The sequence below is a fragment of the Cervus elaphus genome, chromosome 13 (genome assembly GCF_910594005.1).
Source record: "Cervus elaphus chromosome 13, mCerEla1.1, whole genome shotgun sequence".
Lineage (NCBI taxonomy): Eukaryota > Metazoa > Chordata > Mammalia > Artiodactyla > Cervidae > Cervus > Cervus elaphus.
Genome location: NC_057827.1, coordinates 39,541,936 through 39,562,445, shown reverse-complemented (window position 1 = coordinate 39,562,445; position 20,510 = coordinate 39,541,936). Strand labels below are relative to the sequence as shown.

Sequence of the window (20,510 nt, the reverse complement as noted above, 5' to 3'; positions counted from 1 at the left end):
TAAAAGACATTTGCTCCTTAGAAGGAAAGTTATGACCAATCTAGATAGCATATTAACAAGCAGAGACGTTACTTTGCCAACAAAGTTCCGTCTAATCAAGGCGACAGCTTTTACAGTGGTCATGTATGGATGTGAGAGTTGGACTGTGAAGAAAGCTGAGCGCCAAAAAATTGATGCTTTTGAAGTATGGTGTTGGAGAAGACTCTTGAGAATCCCTTGGACTGCAAGGAGATCCAACCAGTCCATCCTAAAGGAGATCAGTCCTGGGTGTTCACTGGAAGGACTGATGCTGAAGCTGAAACTCCAGTACTTTGGCCACCTCATGTGAAGAGTTGACTCATTGGAAAAGACCCTGTTGCTGGGAGGGATTGGGGGCAGGAGGAGAAGGGGACGGCAGAGGATGAGATGGCTGGATGGCATCACCGACTTGATGGACATGAATTTGAGTAGACTCCGGGAGTTGGTGATAGACAAGGAGGCCTGGCGTGCTGCGATTCATGGGGTTGCAGAGTTGGACACGACTGAGTGGCTGAAATGAACTGAACTGAACTTAAGAATGACTCTTTTATAACTTAGCACCTAATATCTAGAGAGATCCAGATCTGCAGTTCTAAAGTAGGTCTTGCTGAATACTTCCTGCTGAACACTTTTGTAAATGGAGAAATATTAACCATGTCTCTGGAATTCTAAAAGAACTGACATACAAATTAGAAAAAAAATTTTACAGTGTTGATTTATATTTTTCCTAGTTTTACTGTTTTTACTTTTCAATTGTGCAGCCTCTTTTATAATACTCATACCTTCTCTAAATTAAGGGTATTACATTCCAGAGACAAACGTTCTAAAGTGGGAAATCTTGTTAGTGAAATTCTTTTTTAAGTATTTTTATGTCTACTGTTGCTCAAAGGCAATATTTCTTGGGGTGTATTTTCCTACACACATCTCTCTCTGCCCTTTCAATCTTACCCCTTCCCATTGCCTCTTCTGTACTGCCTGTATCTCCAGCACACACATGCTCATATCACATCCTTTGCTATCTTCTTTCGATCTTTGAGGCTTTCATAATTGAGCTTAATCACAGAGGATGAGAAGGTTGGAAGGCATCACTGACTCAATGGACATGAGTTATGCAAACTCTGGGAGATAGAGAAGGACAGGGAAACCTGGCATGTTGCAGTCCATGGGGTTTGCAAAGAGGTGGACACGACTTAGTGATTGAACAACATCGACAAATCACAGGGATGATTTTATCAATGAGCTGACATCAGGGCTTTGTTCAGGAGGTGAAATATCAAAATTATTAATTAAAATGAAATTTGGTGCCTCCGTACAGTTTCATGACATATGTGCCCCTGTGTCTTCTATTTCCTTGTTAGAGCTAAAACATTTCTAAATGTTTTTAAATCGAGGAACAAACTGACATGAAGAACCTCTATGAAAATATTATTACACACATTAACAGGGAAACATCTTCACCCTGTGGCTCTGTGGTGATGGGGAAACAGAAACCTAACAGCTCATAGATTTGGAACGTAAAGCATTAGGTTTTCTAGAGATACTTGGGCTTTATCTGCAGCTAATTAACATGAAGTCTTCAGTGGGCATGACTCTTTTCTCAAATACAGCTAGTTTTATCACTTAATATTCATAGTAAATATGCTACAGTATAGAAACAGACTCTCTAGAGAGAAGCAGGAAAATTAAACCACCAATCTAAGCAAGCCAGGTTTGCCACGGAGCTCGTACCCTTCAGCATCCAGGGTCCAGTAAGCATGGAGGCTGACACAGTAAACTGCAAGTAATAATGCGGTCACTCCTGTGGAGCAAATAGGTCAGGGCTGCTAGCTGAATCTTCCGAGACGAGCCTACACCCTCATTCCAGGCGCATCATCTCCCACAGTCTCAAATCTTGCCTCGGGTCCCAACACCTGTCTTCAGTCTCTATTTTTTTCAATAACATTAACCTCTCTTCCTGCTTATTTTCTTGCATATGAAAAGCTTCAGAGCTCTGTGTTTCCTTCTGTTTCCCAGCCCCTCTCTGAGCAATCTCTGTCTTTCCGGGGCATTGGAGGGCCACTCTGGCAGTCAAGTAGATGGTTTTAATTAGGTTTAATTATTTTTAAAATAAATTCTGGAGGATTGGGAAAAGCAATAGCCAAAGAAGCATAAAAGGCTTTCTTTAGAATCTTTGTGATGGGTGTGGATACTCACAAAGAACAGGAGACTTTGTGAACAGGAGACTTTCCCTGCCCCCCTCCCTTTGGAGAGTAGAGGACTGCATTCCTTGTGGAAAGACCCCTACTATCACCAACACACACACACACACGTTTCTCTTTTAGGTCAAACTGGAATACAGTGACCTCCTTGAGGGAAATTTTAGATGAAATAGGCACGCTCTGAATTTTGCATCTAGTTAGAATTTCAGTATCTGCCTTATTGATGCTTGGTTTATTCTCAGTGCAGACTGGAAGCTCTTAGATAGTGCTATTGGTTCTGCCTATGAAGAGGAGCCCGAGATCATTTACAGTGAATGAGGAGAAGCAAAGCAAAGATAGTAAAGAAATTCTTGATTGATGGAAATGCTGGTTCACAGAATTGGGGAGGATTTTCTTTTCCTCCATAGATTACTTTAAGGAAGGTCAGTTAACCCTTGTGTTGTAAACTAGGATCAGTGTTTACCAAATGTATAAAAGACTGAATTAAGTAGAGTTAATCTGAGCAGCAAATTTCTCTATCTACGTGGTTTTACCAATGAAATTGCTGTTTGTCTTTAGTCGCAAATAAGTTGGACTATTTGGCACAGACGTCTTATTTATCCTTATGACTTTATTACTATTTCTTGCTTTCCAACCATGATGAGAGCCCTAATGAAGTAGGTCAAGGGTCAAGTTGTATTCTACGGGCCGAACATTCAAGTTGAAATATATACTTCATCAAAAACTCTCTGGTTTGGTATGCAGAGGAGGGAAGAGGTAAACTACTCAGGAATGTTCACTGGGTAGACCATGGCTTTCTAAACTTGGGTATATCTCCCTGCCACTTCAACACTAGCACTAATATTCTGTGTTTGAAAGAAATTAGGTCTATAGGGAAATCAAGCTTCTATATCTCACAGAAATGAAATATTCAATACTCTGCTTTTTTCCATATTCCCTATACATTTCTCAGAGAACATGTGAGGCAAGTCATAAAATTGCAGATGTTTGGATTATTATTATTTTATTCTTATTATTATTTGGAGCCTTTATAGCAGTAGGACAATATACAGTTTGGAGAAGAAATAGCAATGTTGATAATTGTTGGAATTGGTAGCCAGTAAATGATACCCTCTCCCTGTGTGTTTAAGAATTATTTGAGGAATAATGCACAAGATTCAGACAAATAAATATAAAAATACAATCTTTATTGATGGTAAAATTGAATTAGCAAAGGTAGGTTGAAAATATGACCATATATGACTTCTTTATATGTATCTCTCAGAATTAAACAAGTGACCAAGTCACAGTCAGAACCACAGGTTTTCCTATCCCTACCCCTATTTTATGCCCCCAAAGTTGGGAATTCTAAGATCAGAGTAACCCAAACAAGACTCTGAAGCCCAAGGTCATGTTTGCAGGTTTTTCTACCCTTACTATTGAGACAAGTAATGTCTTTTCCTTTGGGAGGAGAAAGTGAATCAGAAGCATGAGCTATTTCCCCCAAATTTCCAGGAATTGGAAATAATATTTCATTGGCCTGGTTGGGCATGCCAAGAAAGGATGAAACTGGTTCTTTTAACAGTAACCTCTATAAAGATACATTAATTTTATGGAGGGGTTAGCAATATTACAGAGTTAGTGATGTTTTAGACTTTATTTGAGGCTGATTTTTGAACCTTCAGCCAAGGTGAAGAGTTCTATAGTGGATAACTAAGAGAAACAGACAAATGAAAAATTGTGCCCTAGACCAGTACACAATCTTATTCTTTTTCCTTTCCATTCCTAACCTAGAAGGAAACCTGAACTTTTTACTTTCCTACATCTCTTGGGCCTAAAGTCAGTCCTGAGAAGTTTTTTGTTTTTGTTTTTTTGTTTTGCTGTTAACTCATACTTCCTCCTGGAACTATTTACAGTCCTAAAGATACTCCCCCTGCAAAGGATACTCATCTGCCACTAATCTTCTCAGATTCCTTCTGCTTCACTCTAAACCTCAGAAGCCAGATGCCCTCAGATTCTCCAGATTTCTCAAGTCCTTAATCCCCGTACTTAAAGCACAAAAGACCCGGCTTTGAGTTCTGTGATATCCTTTTGTGTATGTACGCTATGTCCTCACAACTGAGCTCCCTGCTTCATGCAGGTGTCTTTGATTGGCCCTATTGTGTCAAGTATGGCTAGCTGATCCCTTTCTTGGACCAGTTAGATCGAATTTTCCAGGTGTCTTTGTTCTTAGCTATGCTTAGGTATGACTATGTGACTAAAGTCGAGAGCTAGTGAAATGCATAGGAAAGTGAAGTGATGTACTTTACTTTCATTCTTACGCAATAAAACGACCTGTCTATGAGCTGCCTTGGTTTTTCCCCCTTTGATGAGCTAGAATGAGGGTAATACCCAGGGGAGCCATAGAAACATTTTGAAGGTGGATGAGTCTCCATTCATCTGGGCCCTTCAGTGGCTTCATGGAGCAGAGAGCTTCATCCATCTAAGTAGGAACATCCATTTTAAGACTTTACAGTGGCAGGAAACAATCTTAAGTGTACCAAGCCACTGAAAATTCGAAGTGCATCTGCTAGAATAGATAACATTACCTTTATTAATACTCATGAGTATGAGTATTTGTTTCGTTTCATAATGAGTCCCAAATCTCTTTCAGCCCTAAACGCCAGGCCACTGCCTCCCATCATAGTTGGCACATGGAACAGAACTACTTGCCATTCTTGCTCCAGGGACATCCTTGGCATCTTTCTTCCCCCAGCCTGGGTATTGTTCTGTCTTTCTCTTCCTTTTGCTTTCCCACAGTGTTAATTATTTCCTTAAAAATTATTCAATTTGCTGTAATAAATATTTAAGAACCATAATCTATGACCAAGTTACTCATTGTGCTGATTAAGAAGAAAAAAAAAAGAATATGAGTAATTTTTCCTCCCCTACCCATCTCTTCCTTCAAGTGATTATCAGAGGCCTTCTAGGTCTCCTGTCTATGATAAAGGAAATGAATTCAGCCAGGTTGTGAGGTAACTAATAATTATCAGATAATTGTTACGTGTTCAGTCTTTTGCTTGATCATGTGGCAAGTTTAGAAGTATAAGAAGGGATCTTTGACTTTAAGAAATGTAGAATTTGTTATGGTAAAAATTGTTCACATGTTGCTATCAAAAATGCTAAGATCAAAGAGACAAATTTTTGGATTACTTATCTGCCAAATAGGGCTTCCCAGGTGGCGCAGTGGTGAAGAATCTGCCTGCCAGGGCAGGAAACCAAGAGACACAGGTTCAGCCCCTGGGTCAGGAAGATTCCTGGAGTAGGAAATGGCAACCCACTCCAATATTCTTTCCTGGAAAATTCCATGGATAGAGGAGCTTGGCGGGCTACTGTCCATGAGGTGGCAGAGTCAGACACGACTAAGCACACACACTCTCCTGCCAAATACTGTGTAAAATTCTTTCTATATTACCTTTATAATCCTCATCAAAATTTTTTTAAAGGAGAAGAGGAACCAAAACTCAGAACCAACATTTGTGCACACATATAGGTAGTGAGTGGTGGAGTCAGGATGTGAAATTACAGATCTGATTGCGGGGAGTCTATTCTTAACCTCAGGCTTGTACTGCATTGCAGACATTGTAAATAACAAACTTATCTTGCAATTACTAAGATAAACTTTTAATAGCCATTATCACATGTAATTATCACAACAACCCCATGGGGTAAACACCATTTTTTTATTGTTGTTTTACAATGGAAACTGAGTCAAAGACAGGTCTTGTGCAAGGACACACAGCTGGTAGATTGGGGCATTAACATTTGAAAACAGGCTGTCAATCATAAGACATTTCTTCCCTAAATGTTTGAAAAAATTTTCAGTTCGTGAACAAGTGCCCAGAATAGCCCAATACACACACACACACACACACACACATCCATTGTCTAGGTTCACCAATTGTAACAGTTTCCACATTTGTAGAACCACTGCTAACCACTATAATTATATAGCTGAGTTATTTGATCAGATTGAATGCTATAGGGATCTATTTAAAAATTAAATTAATAGATATGAGAAGCTTTATAGAGGTGGGTCTTAAACTAGTTCTTCAAATTGTTAGATAAGTAGAGAAAAAGAAGATGTTCTGAAAGAGGGAAACTCTGAGCACAGCGGGATGCTCATGCAGCCATATGTGAAGGAAAGATTCAGGTTGAAGAAAAGTAGAAAACAAATTTCGGGCAAAATTATGAGTATCTGGAAGCCAAGAAAAGAGTTCAGGCTGATTATCATAGAAAAAAGGGAGCCTCTGACAGCTTTTACATCAGGAGAAATTGCAGCTAAATATTGGCATTTATAAATAATTAATTTCTTTGTTTTTTAAGAACTTCCACACAATATCACTACTCTGAGGGATCATAGCATTCTTCTCATTCTCAGACAAAATCCTTTGGAAAATCAGTAACCTGAAGAATTATTGCGATGACATTGTATTGAGTGACCCTTACAAAACTTAGCAAAACTGTAACAGAGGGAAAACGTGTTTTGTTTTTTTAAAATGGTTTCTTTACCCACGTTTAGCATCTTCTCTTTGTTCTCCTTAACTATTACTAGGACAAGGAAGAGAACAACTTTCGTGCTTGCTGTTATTGAGACTGCAGATATACTGCAGAATTGCATTTTATATTCCAGAATTTTCCCTTTCTCTCCAATCAAAAGTTTACCTGACTTGTACCCAATGTTTTTAAGGCCCTCTTAAGTCACATTATCCAGGCCAGCTAACCTAAAGAATTTAGGTGCTAGCTTATAAAAATATAATGTATTCCTCTTAACCAATGCATAGGGGTGAAGAGATTTAGGAGATGTTAAACAAGCTGAAGATATAGAACCCTTTACTCTTACCACATAGGTGGCAAAAAAAAAAAAAAAAAAAAAAGGACCTATGCTGTGTTCATCCCTGGATGTGGCCACTGGTTTTAATAAATGGAGAAGCAAAGAGTATGCTGAATCACTGAAGGTTTTAGAGTCTCACTGCATTCTAGAGGTGTGGCTTCATGGTCGCTGAGCAGAGGAGCTGGAGAAGGAAAGCTCTTTTACCATCTATATCTGAGAGTCACATTGCCTGTACTTCTATGCTTGACAGGAGGAACTGAGATGAATATTGCAAAACAAATATGCTGGCCATGTGTGTGATATGCTACTAACATTTCAAACATGATGCAAATACATGACACACCTGTCATCCTAACCTTGTAAATCCCTCTGGTTCTCAGAGTGGTGAGTTGTAAACAGTAATGTTTCCAAGTCAGTAGTTTTCTCTGCTATTTCAGGGTCAGAAAGCCTTGGAGTAAACAATAAATACAAAAGTTTATTTTATAGTCTTAGTCGAGTTAAACCAATTTCATGCAAAGATCTAAATTGTATTGCTTCCCCTACACTATCCTTCACCAATACAAAGCCCTTGGTAATTTAACTTCTGTAGTTATGTTGTGAGTTGTTTTTTAAAAAATGTTTTTTTTGTTCATAAATGAACCTAAAGCAAGGTGAATAGTTTTTGATATGACTGCAATTTTTTCCTTTTACTTGAAAATTGATGGCATGCAGGAAGCCTTAATATCAAATCAAGAAACTCAAGAAATGAGTAGTCTAAAACTGTTTCACTGCTGAAAGATTTCAATCAATTTTCAGGCAATCTAAGGTTGAAGCAATGATATAAAAGTGTAATAGTCTCTACAAAACTCTATTGTCCTCATGTCACTTTTCCTTAACTTTTTCTACATATTATTTACTGAATTACCATGAATAGTTCCTTTTAGCATAGTGATTCAATGGTCATTAAGAAATTTACCTTTGTACTAGATTTAAAAGAAACATAAAATAGTCATAAACATCAACAGGTAAAAGATTACTGTCTTAATTTTACCTTTAAAATATTGTCTGTAGCTAGGTAGATAATAATGGAGAAAGCATTGCTTTTTTATTGTTAATAAATTGTATTTTTTAGGAGAGTTTTAGAGTCACAGCCAAACTGATTGAAAAGTACAGAGTTCCCATATAGCCCTGCCACCACGCATGCACAGCCTTCCCCACCATCAACATCCCTCACCAGAATGGTACCTTTATTACAGTTGATGAGCTTAGATTGACAAATGATTATTACCCAAAGTCCATAGTCTACATTAGAATTCACTTTCTAAAAATGTATTTATTTTTGGCTGTGCTGGGTCTTTGTTGCTTCCCCTGGTCTTTTTCTACTTGCAGCAAGCTGGGGCTCCTGTTCATTGTGGTGCGCAGGCTTCTTGTTGCGGTGGATTCTCTTGTTGTGGAGCCTGGGCTCTAGACCTGTGGGCTTCAGTAGTTGTGGCACGGGCTTAGTTGCTCTGTGGCATGTGGGATCTTCCTAGCCAAGGATCGAACCCATGTCCTCTGCATTGGCATGTGAATTCTTAGCCACTGCACCACCAAGGAAGTCCAGAATTCACTCCTGACACTGTACAATCTGTGGGCTTTGACAAATATATAATAACATGTGTCCATCATTTTAGTAGCATAGAGAACAGTTTCTCTGCCCTAAAAGTCCTCTATGCTCTACTTATTCATCCCTCACTGTCTTCTGACCCCTGGGAACCACTAATCTTTGTACTGTTTTTTTGAGACCATCATAGAGTTGGAATCAGACAGTATGTTACTTTTTCAGACTGGCTTCTTTAACTTTTAGTAATGTGCATTTAAGATCCCTCCATTCTTTTCACGGCTTGATAACTCATTTCTTTTTTTAGTGCTGAATAATATTGCATTGTCTGGATGTACCACAGCTTACTTATCTACCCACCTACTGAAGGACGTCTTGGTTGCTTCCAAGTTTGGACAATTATTAGCAAAGCTGAGATAAACACCCATGTGCTGATTTTTGTGTAATCATAAATTTTTAACCCATTTGGGTAAAAATGAAGGAGTACAACTGCTGCATTGTATACAAAGAGTATGTTTCATTTTGTAAGAAATGGCCAGTGTTCAAAGTTGCTGTGCCATTTGGTATTCCCAGCAAAAATAAGTAAGAGTTCATATGAGAGGAAACTTACTGTGGATAGGAAGAGTGACTTCTTTGATAAGTACTTAGGATAAGGAACTAAACATATTTTGCTTAGTTTCCATTGGGATCTTTTTCTATTTCAGTTTCCCTATCCATACAGCACAGACCTTTATTCTCAGGCTCCTGCGAGGAGACCTATGGTTCTCCAGTGTTGTCTGTGATTGAATGGTCTAGTGTACCTATTTCAGGGATAGGATGATAGCAAGGCAGTTTGTCTATAACCCTAATGCCAAATTTTCCTTTTGTGTTATTTTGTTTCAAATTCAGGTAGGCAAATAGAATCAATATTGTATTTATATATTGCCCTTCCCAACACCAATAGTAGTATTTTTAACTGAAAAAAGCTAATCCATAATATGATAAAATATGAAATCATATGAAAGATTATACTTTTAATAGTTACTACACTTCCTACTCCTGGTTCTAATCAGCCTTCCCAGAGTTAAAAACTAGTTTTTTTTCCCAAGAAATATTCTGCATATAGTTGTGCATTTGTATGTGTGTAATTATTTTAAATAAATTGTTTGTTAATCTTCCTTGTTTCACTTAAACATATATCTTGGTGATCTTTCAATACAGTATATTTGAGAGCTAGTTCATTCTTTCTGACTGCAGAAATGTATTCCATGTTACAGCTGTACTAATGTACTTATTTGGCCAGTATCTTATTAATTGACATATAGGTTGGGTCTTTTCTTTAGTTACTGAAACACTGCTTCACTAATACCCTTTGTGTGAGTGAGTACATTTGTAGCCCACATTCCTAGAAGTGAATATGCTGTATCAAAGAGTAAGTGGAACTAAAATTTGATACTTACAACTATTGTCAAATTACTTTCTAAAGGGAATTCTCCTACCAATGGCAGTTGAGAATGCCTGTTTCTCTATATCTTTTCTAATATTGCATAATATCAAATATTTTGATCTTAACAACTTTACTTTTTGAAAAGAAGATTAGATTTTCTTGTTGATGCTACAAATGCCATCAGGGTATAGCTTATTTACCTTTTTGTTTGATATGAAAATCAAAGCGACAAGAATGTATCAGTTTCATTTAACTCTTGATGAAAGAACTTTATAGAAAAAGGTGTGTGTAAATTCTCTGTTCTTACCCTCATACTTCAACCCTCAAATTCAAACATACTTTTTAGGTTTCTTTAAAAAAGCATGCACTTGGATACAAAACATTATTCTAATTTCTAATATGTGCAGCTCCATTTGCAAAGAGCAATACTAGCTATAACAGGTATGTAATTTCATGGTGTCTTATATAAGTAGTCATATTTTGTGAGGAGAAAATGCCAATGAGGCATAGTTAAAGGTCACCTATTTTAATGAACCAGTTTATGACTCATGGTGTTACCCTTACTTTTCTTTCACTTTTTTTTAGTCGGTTATACTTTGATTAGCATAGAGATTGTCTAATAATTGTAGTATTTCAAGTTTAAATAATTCTTTATCCAGTGTCCTTCTTCATCCAGAATTAAAAGCTGGTGAATTCTTACAAGTTGGGAGGGAGGGAGGAAGACAAAAGTAAGGAGGGAGGAGCTGGGACAGAGAGAAGGAGGGATTACAAAGGTGAAGTGGGAAATAGCTTAAGGAGAAGAAAGCTTGGGTCTCTGTTTTGTTAGCGTCCTCCTGAAATAGGAGGATTTCTCTGAGAAAAACGAATCCTGTTTCCAGGCTGAGTGGATGCTGTATTTTTTTCGTGTGACTTCATTTTATCTGTTATATTTACTTAGATTCATTGTCTCTCTACTCCTGACTCTGTTGTTGATAGAACATGGATATCTCATCAGCAAAATAGTAATCAACTTAATTCTTCCTAAATGATGTTAGTAATAGTTCTCCGACTCATTCTCCAATCCCCACATCTAACTCCCCTTCCAGGCTTTTAGGTGACATGGGACCTCTGCTCTGATGATTTTAAAAAATACTATATTCCTGCCTCAAATTATATTTAAACAAACAGAAATTCACATTTACCCAGTAGGGACAATAGCAGAGCTTCATAGTGTCACTGTGGCTTTCTCTGGGGAAGGTACTAGTTAAGCTTATGTTAGTTGAGAGCGTTCTATATATAAGGTCAATGTGCTATTTTATTGAATCATCACAAGCCCTGTGAAGTAAGTATTGTTATTCTGGTTTTGTAGATTAGGAAACTAAATCATCAAGGCTAAGGACCTTGTCTAAATCACAGGGCTCAAGTCACCAGAGCCAAGTTTTGAGCCTACTCTAACTTAGAGCTACATTTTTTTTTCTACCACACTAGTTTGCTTAAATGTGTTGATGTTTGTAGTTTCTGTAAGACAGTGTACACAAAAGTATCTATATAGTATTTTTAACCTGACGCTGGGAAAGATTGAAGGTAGGAGGAGAAGGGGCCAACAGAAGACAAGATGGTTGGCTGGCATCACCAACTCAATGGACATGAGTTTGAGCGAGCTCCAGGAGATGGTGAAGAATAGGGAAGCCTGTGGCAAACTGCAGTTCATGGGGTCAGAATCGGACACGACGAGTGACTGCACAGCAACAATATCAGTGCCCAAGGATAGTTTTCCTACGTATTTAATGACTTTATATTTCCTTTAACATGGAGTAAACAGAAGTGAACAGTTAAACAATTTAAAACTTACCAGACCTATGAAGAGATAGAGATGAAATAATAATTACATACCCATGTTCCCACAACACAACCCAGGAACCAAAACATTTTGTGCTTGCTAAGTTGCTTCAGTCATGTCTGACTCTTTGCGACCCTATGGACTGTAGCCCACCAGGCTTCTCTGCCCATGGGATTCTCCAGGCATGAATACTGGAGTGGGTTGCCGTGCCCTCTTCCAGGGGATCTTCCTGACGCAGGGATAGAACCTGTGTCTCTTATGTCTCCTGCATTGGCAGGCGGGTTCTTTACCACTAGCGCCGCCTGTTAAAGCTGTGCTGCATTGTCTGTACTTCTCCCCTGTCACTTAACGTTCCTTCCCACCCTTTCTTACATCTTCCTGCAGAGATATCCTGAATGTGGGATTTATCATTCTCATTTATTTCTCTGATCCATAAGAAATACAGATACCCCCCACTTTTCAGAAGTTTGCTTTACATTACTTGGCTTTTACAGAAGACCTACTTTGATATCTGTTTTTGCTAATCAAATGAAGTTGAAGAGGGCTTTTACTTTTAGGAAAAAAAGATAAAATGTGAAAATAGTGTTCATTGATGGTTTTGCAGTGAGTCTTTATAGAGGCAGCACACCCTGAGCTTCCCTTGTGGTTCAGCTGGTAAAGAATCCACCTGCAATGCGGGAGACCTGAGTCCCTGGGTTGGGAAGATCCCCAGGAGATGGAAAAGGCTACCCACTCCAGTATTCTGACCTGGAGAATTCCATGGACTATGTAGTCCATGGGGTCACAATGAGTCTGAAAGAGTGAGCCAAAGACTGAGCGACTTTCACTCACTCAGGCAGAATGGTGCTGCCAAGCTCCTTCCCTGGGATCGATACTCAGTATCTCAGCATCAAGCTGCCGTAGCTTTGAACTGTGTCTGTGAGCATCTGTCTTCATCATGATTTAGTCTGTGTATTCCTTAGCAAGGTATGTCCTGAGGTAGTTGTTTCCTTGCTCTATGCCATTTCAGCTTACAGAAGTTTTCCTAGGAATACTCTACTTTTGAATAGTGAAAGAAAGCTGTATGGTTGACCACTGTTAGGAATGGCCCCCTACTTTCCTCTCTTCCCAGCAATCAAAAATCTTCCTAAAACTTTACATTTGGTGGTCTTCATCCATGCGTTCAATCAACCAGATTGTGTAATGCTGTGGTATTTAATACTGGAAAAATACACGTGTAAGTAGACCCATGCAGTTCAAATCCATGTTAGGGTCAACAATACATAGTAATATTTTAGACTTTTAAAATCTCTGTAGACATTCTATCATGTAAAATCAGTATATACATTCTATCATTGGCAACATACCTTTTTTCATTCAACTTCATGTTTTTTAGATTCTTATACCTTTGTAAGTATACCTCCTGATTTTTAAGTGAAAACATTTAAAATGTTCTTCTGAAATGCTGATAGTAAAAATAATAACAATACCTTGGTTCTATGAGATAGGCCCTGTAACTGAGCACTTCACATATTAATTTATTTAATCTTAAACACTAGGTTTGATTATTCTTATTGCTAAAGCTCAGAAAGTTTAAATTATTAACATGAAGTAACAAATAGTTAATAGCAGAGCTGGAATTTCAACGTGAGTATTTATAACCCTAGTTCTGCACTTTTTTTCTTTTATGCTGTACTGCCTACCTATACTGAATCCCAACTTTCATCTCATTCAATTTTCTTCAAGATCAAGGCTCCAGACTCCTGGCCCAGGGCAAGGCGCAGAGTAAGAAACAGTGATTCCCAAGTGTGCAGAAGCTGCCTTAATAATGCAACCCCCAGGGTTACCATCTCCCCACTGCCTCACATGGACAGAGGCAATTACCCTCATTTGGCATCACCTAGGGCACCTGTTTTCCGGAGACATCCTACCCATAAAAAGAAATAACTACTCCATGAATCCATCCCCCGTCTAAAACCTAGGCCAGTTCACCACCATGCACCATGATTAAAAAGATGCCATAGAAAAATATAACAGGCCTTCACAAACCAGCGGATGGAGCAATTGTTAAGCAAAATTGCTGGGTCTTCAATTACTACTATTACAAACTATCTATTGAAGAGCAGCCTCTGTCTCCCTCTTGACTCTTTCATTAGCACAATACTCCCACATTAGTGCCCAATTATAAACAAGCCCTATCCAAATTTACACTACTCTCCAAATTACATACACAGACTGATTACTGTTTCTTAAAAGAGCAAGATCTGTGTGAGCACTAAATACTCCTTTCCTTTGAGAGTGTGGTGGCTTTATAGTAGCCCGTTTTGAATACATGTGACAACATTCTTTTAACGCAGTCTGCAGAAACACGTATTGGTCTTGGAGTGTTTCTTATGAAGCTGAATTCAAGAGCAGCAGAACCCAAAGAGGTGTGTTTTCTCTTCTACCCTGGAAAGGATATTCCGTACTTTTTCCCCCTTCTGTTCCCTGCCCCTTTTCTTCCTCATTGTTCTCTCCTCTCTCCTTTACTGTCTCTGTAATTCTCCCATTTTAAATTGCCTGGCCCTTCTCTGTTTCCAATTCTCCTTTTAACCTCTTTCATTAGTAGTGTTTTTCTATATGCCCTGTATTAGCAGTTCAGCCAGTTTGAGTCTCACTGTGTTCATATCTCTTCTGCCTGATAGTTTTATGTTCCTCATGATTCCTCAGGGATCTCTGGTAGGGTAGTCCTGAAAAGACACCTTTGACACTGGTGAAGCTGGTCTGCAATCCACCCTCAATAGAAGTCAAACTTCTTGTCTCACTCGTCACTCCAGGCCTCCTTTTACTTTCTCAGAACACTGACTCTTCTCAGATTGTATGTAAGAATTACCCTGAGAATTACTTAGAATAGCCAAGCATTTATTTTTATGTTAGGATTTTTTGCAGATGAATTCTGGTGATTGGGAATGGAAATACAAATATATATTTGTGTGTGTGAATATCAGCTCTTTTTGGAGGATGAGTCACAACTTTGTGACTCCATGGACTGTAGCCCACCAGGCTCCTCTATCCATGGGATTTTCCAAGCAAGAATACTGGAGTGGATTGCCATGTTCTCCTCCAGGGTCTTCCTGACTCAGGGATCGGACCCAGGTCTCTTATGTCTCCTGAATTGACGTGCGTATTCTCTCTGCTCTTTTCTTTTGAAACCCATCCATGCCTTCACCTGCTCCCGGTTGCTTGTTTATCACTCCAGGAAAGAGTCTGAACTTTGTATTAATAAACCCAGGCCCCCTATCAACAGCTTTTTTTAACCACTTTGATGTCATGGCATGCTCAGAGGGTTTGGGTTTCTCTAACATGAAAGAATTCCTAATTTTGTAACTGAAGTTATTAATTTTCGGTATGTCTTTTGATTCTGTTAATAATCTAGGATGTCATATTCATTTTTGACCCTCAAATTACAAGGCAACCATCCTTATTTATTAGAATGAGATCAAAACTGTAAATAAGATCATTGTGATCCACTTTAAAATGCTCCAGTAGCTTCCACCAAGTTCAGCCTATCATCTAAATCTTTAGTCATGGTGTCTAAGGTTCTCCTGGGCTTCTCAGGTGGCTCAGCTGGTAAAGAATCCCCCGGCACTGCAGGAGACCCCAGTTTGACTCCTGGACCAGGAAGATCTGGAGAAGGAATAGGCTAGCCATTCTAGTATCCTTGGGCTTCCCCAGTGACTCAGGCAGTAAAGAATCCCCCTGCAGCCTGGGAGACCAGAGTTCGATCCCTAGGTTGGGAAGATCCCCTGGAGGAAGGCATGGCAACCCACTCCAGTATTCTTGCCTGGAGAATCCCCATGGACAGAGGAGCCTGGTGGGCTACAGTCCACAGAGTCGCAAAGAGTCAGACAGGACTGAGTGAGTAAGCCCAGCACAGCACAACATAAGGTTCTGCTTAACAGGGTGCCTGCCTAACTCTCACATAACCTTGGCGCTTGCTCCTGTCTCTTAACATGCTCCAACCACACGGTCCTTCTTAAAGGTTCTCAGACTCACCATATTCACCCCTGCCTTAAAGCCTTTGCTGTTCCTACTTGCTGTTTCCTCTGCTTAGAAAGTCCTTTCCCCGGATTTCAGAAAGGCTAAATTCTTGTCAATCATGGGTTAAGTTGCTTCAGTCATGTCCCACTCTTTGAGACCCTGTGGACTATAAACTGGCAGGCTCCTCTGTCCATGAGATTCTCCAGGCAAGAACACTGAAGTGGGTTGCCATGCCCTCCTCCAGGGGATCTTTCCAGCCCAGGGATCGAACCACATCTCTATGTCTCCTGCATTGGCAGGTGGGTTCTTTACCACTAGCACCACCTGGGTCTCACCTTGTCAGTCATATCTTAGTTCAAATCCCATCCACCCCTTTGCAGGTCTTCCCTTGTATATGTTATGTGCTTGATAAATACTTGTTGAGTCAATCAATTAAAAGTTGCTAATGCATTTAATTTCTATATAGCATATATTTTGTTTCTGTTGACCTTGATGATGTCATCTACTGTGTTCTCCCATTGAGTGAAAGCAGTGGTCCAAAATTTTCTGGTGGGAGGAAGGAGAAAGCCATTCTATATATCGTGTCCTGGTTCCATCAGATCCTGCAGTCCTTCTGTTGTTCTTTGTGTGTGTGTGTGTGTGTGTGTGTGTGTGTGTTTCCCTCAGTTAATTAATTTTTTTATTTTTTTTTCGGTGTTACTGTTTTGTTTTTCATTTATTTTTATTAGTTGGAGGCTAATTACTTTACAATATTGTAGTGGTTTTTGCCATACATTGACATGAATCAGCCATGGATTTACATGTGTTTCCCATCCTGATCCCCCCTCCCACCTCCCTCCCCACCCCACCCCTCTGGGTCTTCCCAGTGCACCAGCCCTGAGCACTTGTCTCATGCGTCCAACCTGGGCTGGCGATCTGTTTCACACTTGATAATATACATGTTTCAATGCTATTCTCTCAGATCATCCCACCCTCGCCTTCTCAGAGTCCCAAAGTCTGTTCTGTCCATCTGTGTCTCTTTTCCTGTAGGGTTGTTGTTTTATTGGGACACTTCAGCCACATGAGTAAAGTTTGATAAAAAGATGGAAAAAGTAATGTAATCTTTTTTTTAAACATAACTAGCACCTGATTGAATCTGTGAGGAGGATCAGAAAGAGGCAGTTAAGCTTTGATGCTGCAAGTATCGAGTATTTCTTAATATCAAAGTATTTCTTTGAGTATTTTTCATAGTCGTATGGCTTCTACATTACCCACAATAAGTAGAAAGCAGATATTTACTGGGCAGACAAGGTGATTTATAATGCTATCTTCCTATCTTGCTTTCTGCTGCCCTATTTGAGATGGTTGATTCACATTTCTTCAACTTCCACCACTTTAATTCAAGAGAAAACGATATTACATTTTATATATGCAAAATGTATTTCCAGCTGTTTACAAGAGCACCATATCTACCCATACTCCCTGGAGGGTAGAAACAGCACAAAAAAAGCCTTTCACTTATCATCCTTTTAGACGTGGTGTATCTAGTTTCTTCTACTTGAGCACAAGCCTGACAAGTGGTAACTCCATAGTTCTTGTCTCTTTACATCTTGTCTTCTGTGTGTGAATGAAACTGACCATTTGGCCACAAACTTATAGTAGGATTTTAGGTGCGTCATCCCTGACATAATAAAGGCCCTCTTCCCTCACTACCGTGAGATAATTCTTTCGATCCAGCCCAAAATAGAATTGGCCTTTTCTTTCCTGTTTCTTTGTCAACAGCTATTTTTGCAAGGTTTTCATTACTTCTTAATTGTTCAAACTTCCTATCTTCATTTTTCTTGTTAAGGACCGATTTTACAAATGAGTTCATTATCTCTACCATTTTAGACTCATCATTAATTTCATGCTCCTCATTTATTAGTGGACCTATTTTCTCTCTGATACTTCTTTTTCACTGCAGTATCTGTAAAATGCCTTTTTTTTTGAGTTCCCTTCACTAGCTTTATTAAGTTCTTTCTACATAACTGGTAGCTTTCCTATGTTTAATTGATGTATCTCTCTCTTTATTCCAAATAGCAATTTTTCTTCATTGAATTTAATATAAGATGTTAAAATACATTTGTATTTACACTTCATATTTGCACACCTCATTCTTCAAATACATTTTAAATCTGCTCTGGTCTTAAAATACCAACAGAAGTAATAGCAGAAAGAAAACGGAGATAATTCCACATCATATAAATGAATTACTGTATACGATTTATTTCTTCATCCTTAATTAGTGAAGATATTCATAATAGTTTTATCAGTTAGGCTGATAAAGAGCATAATTTAACAATGCCCTTGGCCAGGGCACATAGGAAAGCCAAGGTTTAGAATTTTAGTTGCTAAACTGAAAATATTAGCAATTTTAGCAACTGTGGTCATCTGAGGAAAGAATGTGTAGGCCTGAGGTAAGTAGCATGGAGCTAGATAGGGAAGAGCTGCTTCTAGATCACGACCATTCCTAAATGCTTCTAACCAAGTCTCTTGCTCTTTCCATTTGCTAGAGTTTCTATATCTTCATTTTGATTCTCATCTTCCTGTATTTCTTAGAAATATGGGAGTAGCAATGGGAAAGGGAGAGGATGTATTTGCAAGTAGAGAATGCTGGCAGAATCTAGGCAGAAAAAAATACTGTAATCCATGATTCCTAATCCAATGCTCTATAGTAGCGCAATTGGATACAGGAGGCCTGGGGTTTTCTTGTAGGTTTCCTGCTACATGACTTCTTGACCAATGGGCTTTCTCATTTGAAAAATGTCAGGGCTGAATTGGATGATAGCTAAAATTCCTTTGAAGTGTTCTAGATGATTCTTAAAATTTGAAGTTTATTAACTCATTCATGGGCTTCCCTGTGGTTCAGATGATGAAGAATCAGCCTGCAATGCAGGAGACCTGGGTTCAATCCCTGGGTCAGGAATATCCCCTAGAGAAGGGAATAGCAGTCCACTCCAGTATTCTTGTTGGGATAACCCCATAGACAGAGAAGTCTGGTGGGCTATGGCCATTAGATTGAAAAAAGTCAGACACCTCTGAATGGCTAACACTTTCACTTTTAAGTCATTCACTAGGAGACTTATTTATGCATTGGAATTGTTAGGCTCCTATTAAGTATTTCAGTTTCTTCCTTGGAACGCTAAATGAGCCTGGCTATTTTGTACACCACATACGTGGCAGTCCGCAAAAGCAAGTCCTGTGGATACTGGCCTGTGTTTGATGTTAATACCCAGGGCTCCTGTTTGCCTAACCCCCCAGTGATTTTGTTTATAATCCAGTTTCACTTAGCTTTAAACTTTTGGTGTTTATGTCCTGACGTTGAACTAACCTTACACCCATCAAGAGCTGGTGTTCTTTAGGGCTCTCTGTTTCATATGGCCTCAGTGTTCTCAACTGAACTAGGACAAATCTTTGACTTTAATCTTAACTTACTACTCAGGAGAGAACTCTCACTTGACTCTAGATTAAACAACTCCATTTCTGCAAGCCAAAGCAAACTAGTCGCTGATACACATCGACCTTTGTATGGCTGGGATCATATATCAGATAATTATTTATTAAATATTTTGTCTTTGGGAAAATTTTTTCAGAGACAGAATTCTGCCATTTGTAAAAACTGCTAACCTACTTTATCAAATCTGCTAAGGAAATCAAATGAAATAATTTCTGTTAAGCTTCTTTGACCAGAAAAGGTCAGTTTTCATTCCAATCCCAAAGAAAGGCAATGCCAAAGAATGTCCAATCTACCACACAATTGCACGCATCTCACTCACTAGCAAAGTAATGCTCTCAAAGTTCTCCAAGCCAGGCTTCAACAGCATGTGAACCGTGAACTTCCAGATGCTCAAGCTGGATTTAGAAAAGGTAGAGGAACTAGAGGTCAAATTGCCAACATCTGTTGGATCATAGAAAAAGCAAGAGAGTTCCAGAAAAACATCTACTTCTGCTTGACTATGCCAAAGCCTTTGACAGTGTGGATTAAAACAAACTGTGGAAAATTCTTCAAGAGATGGGAATACAAGACCACTTTACCTGCCTCCTGAGAAATCTGTATGCATGTCAAGAAGCAATAGTTAGAACCAGACATGGAACAACAGACTGGTTCCAAATCAGGAAAGGAGTACATCAAAGCTGTATATTGTCACCCAGCTTATTTAACTTCTATGCAGAGTACATAATGCAAAATGCTGGGCTGGATGAAGCACAAGCTGGAATCAAGATTGCCAGGAGAAGTATCAATAACCTCAGACATACAGATGACACCATCCTTATGGGAGAAAGCAAAGAAGAACTAAAGAGCCTATTTTTTTTTTGTTTTTCTAAAGAGCCTCTTGATGAAAGTGAAAGAGGAGTGTACAAAAATTGGCTTAAAACTCAACATTCAGAAAACTAAGATCATGGCATCTGGTCCCATCACTTCATGGCAAATAGATGGGGAAATAGTGGAAACAGTCACAAACCTTATTTTTGGGGGCTCCAAAATCACTGCAGATGGTGACTGCAGCCATGAAATTAAAAGATGCTTACTCCTTGGCAGGAAAGTTATGACCAACTTAGACAGCATATTAAAAAGCAGAGACATTGCTTTGCCAACAAAG

The 20,510-nt window shown here is 39.0% G+C and overlaps 1 long non-coding RNA gene across 1 annotated transcript in view; it reads left to right on the top strand.

The window, feature by feature from the left end:
• The window catches only part of LOC122706624, a 255,133-nt gene that overhangs the window by 71,730 nt on the left and 162,893 nt on the right, over positions 1 to 20,510 (top strand). The gene's annotated exons all lie outside the window — the stretch shown is intronic.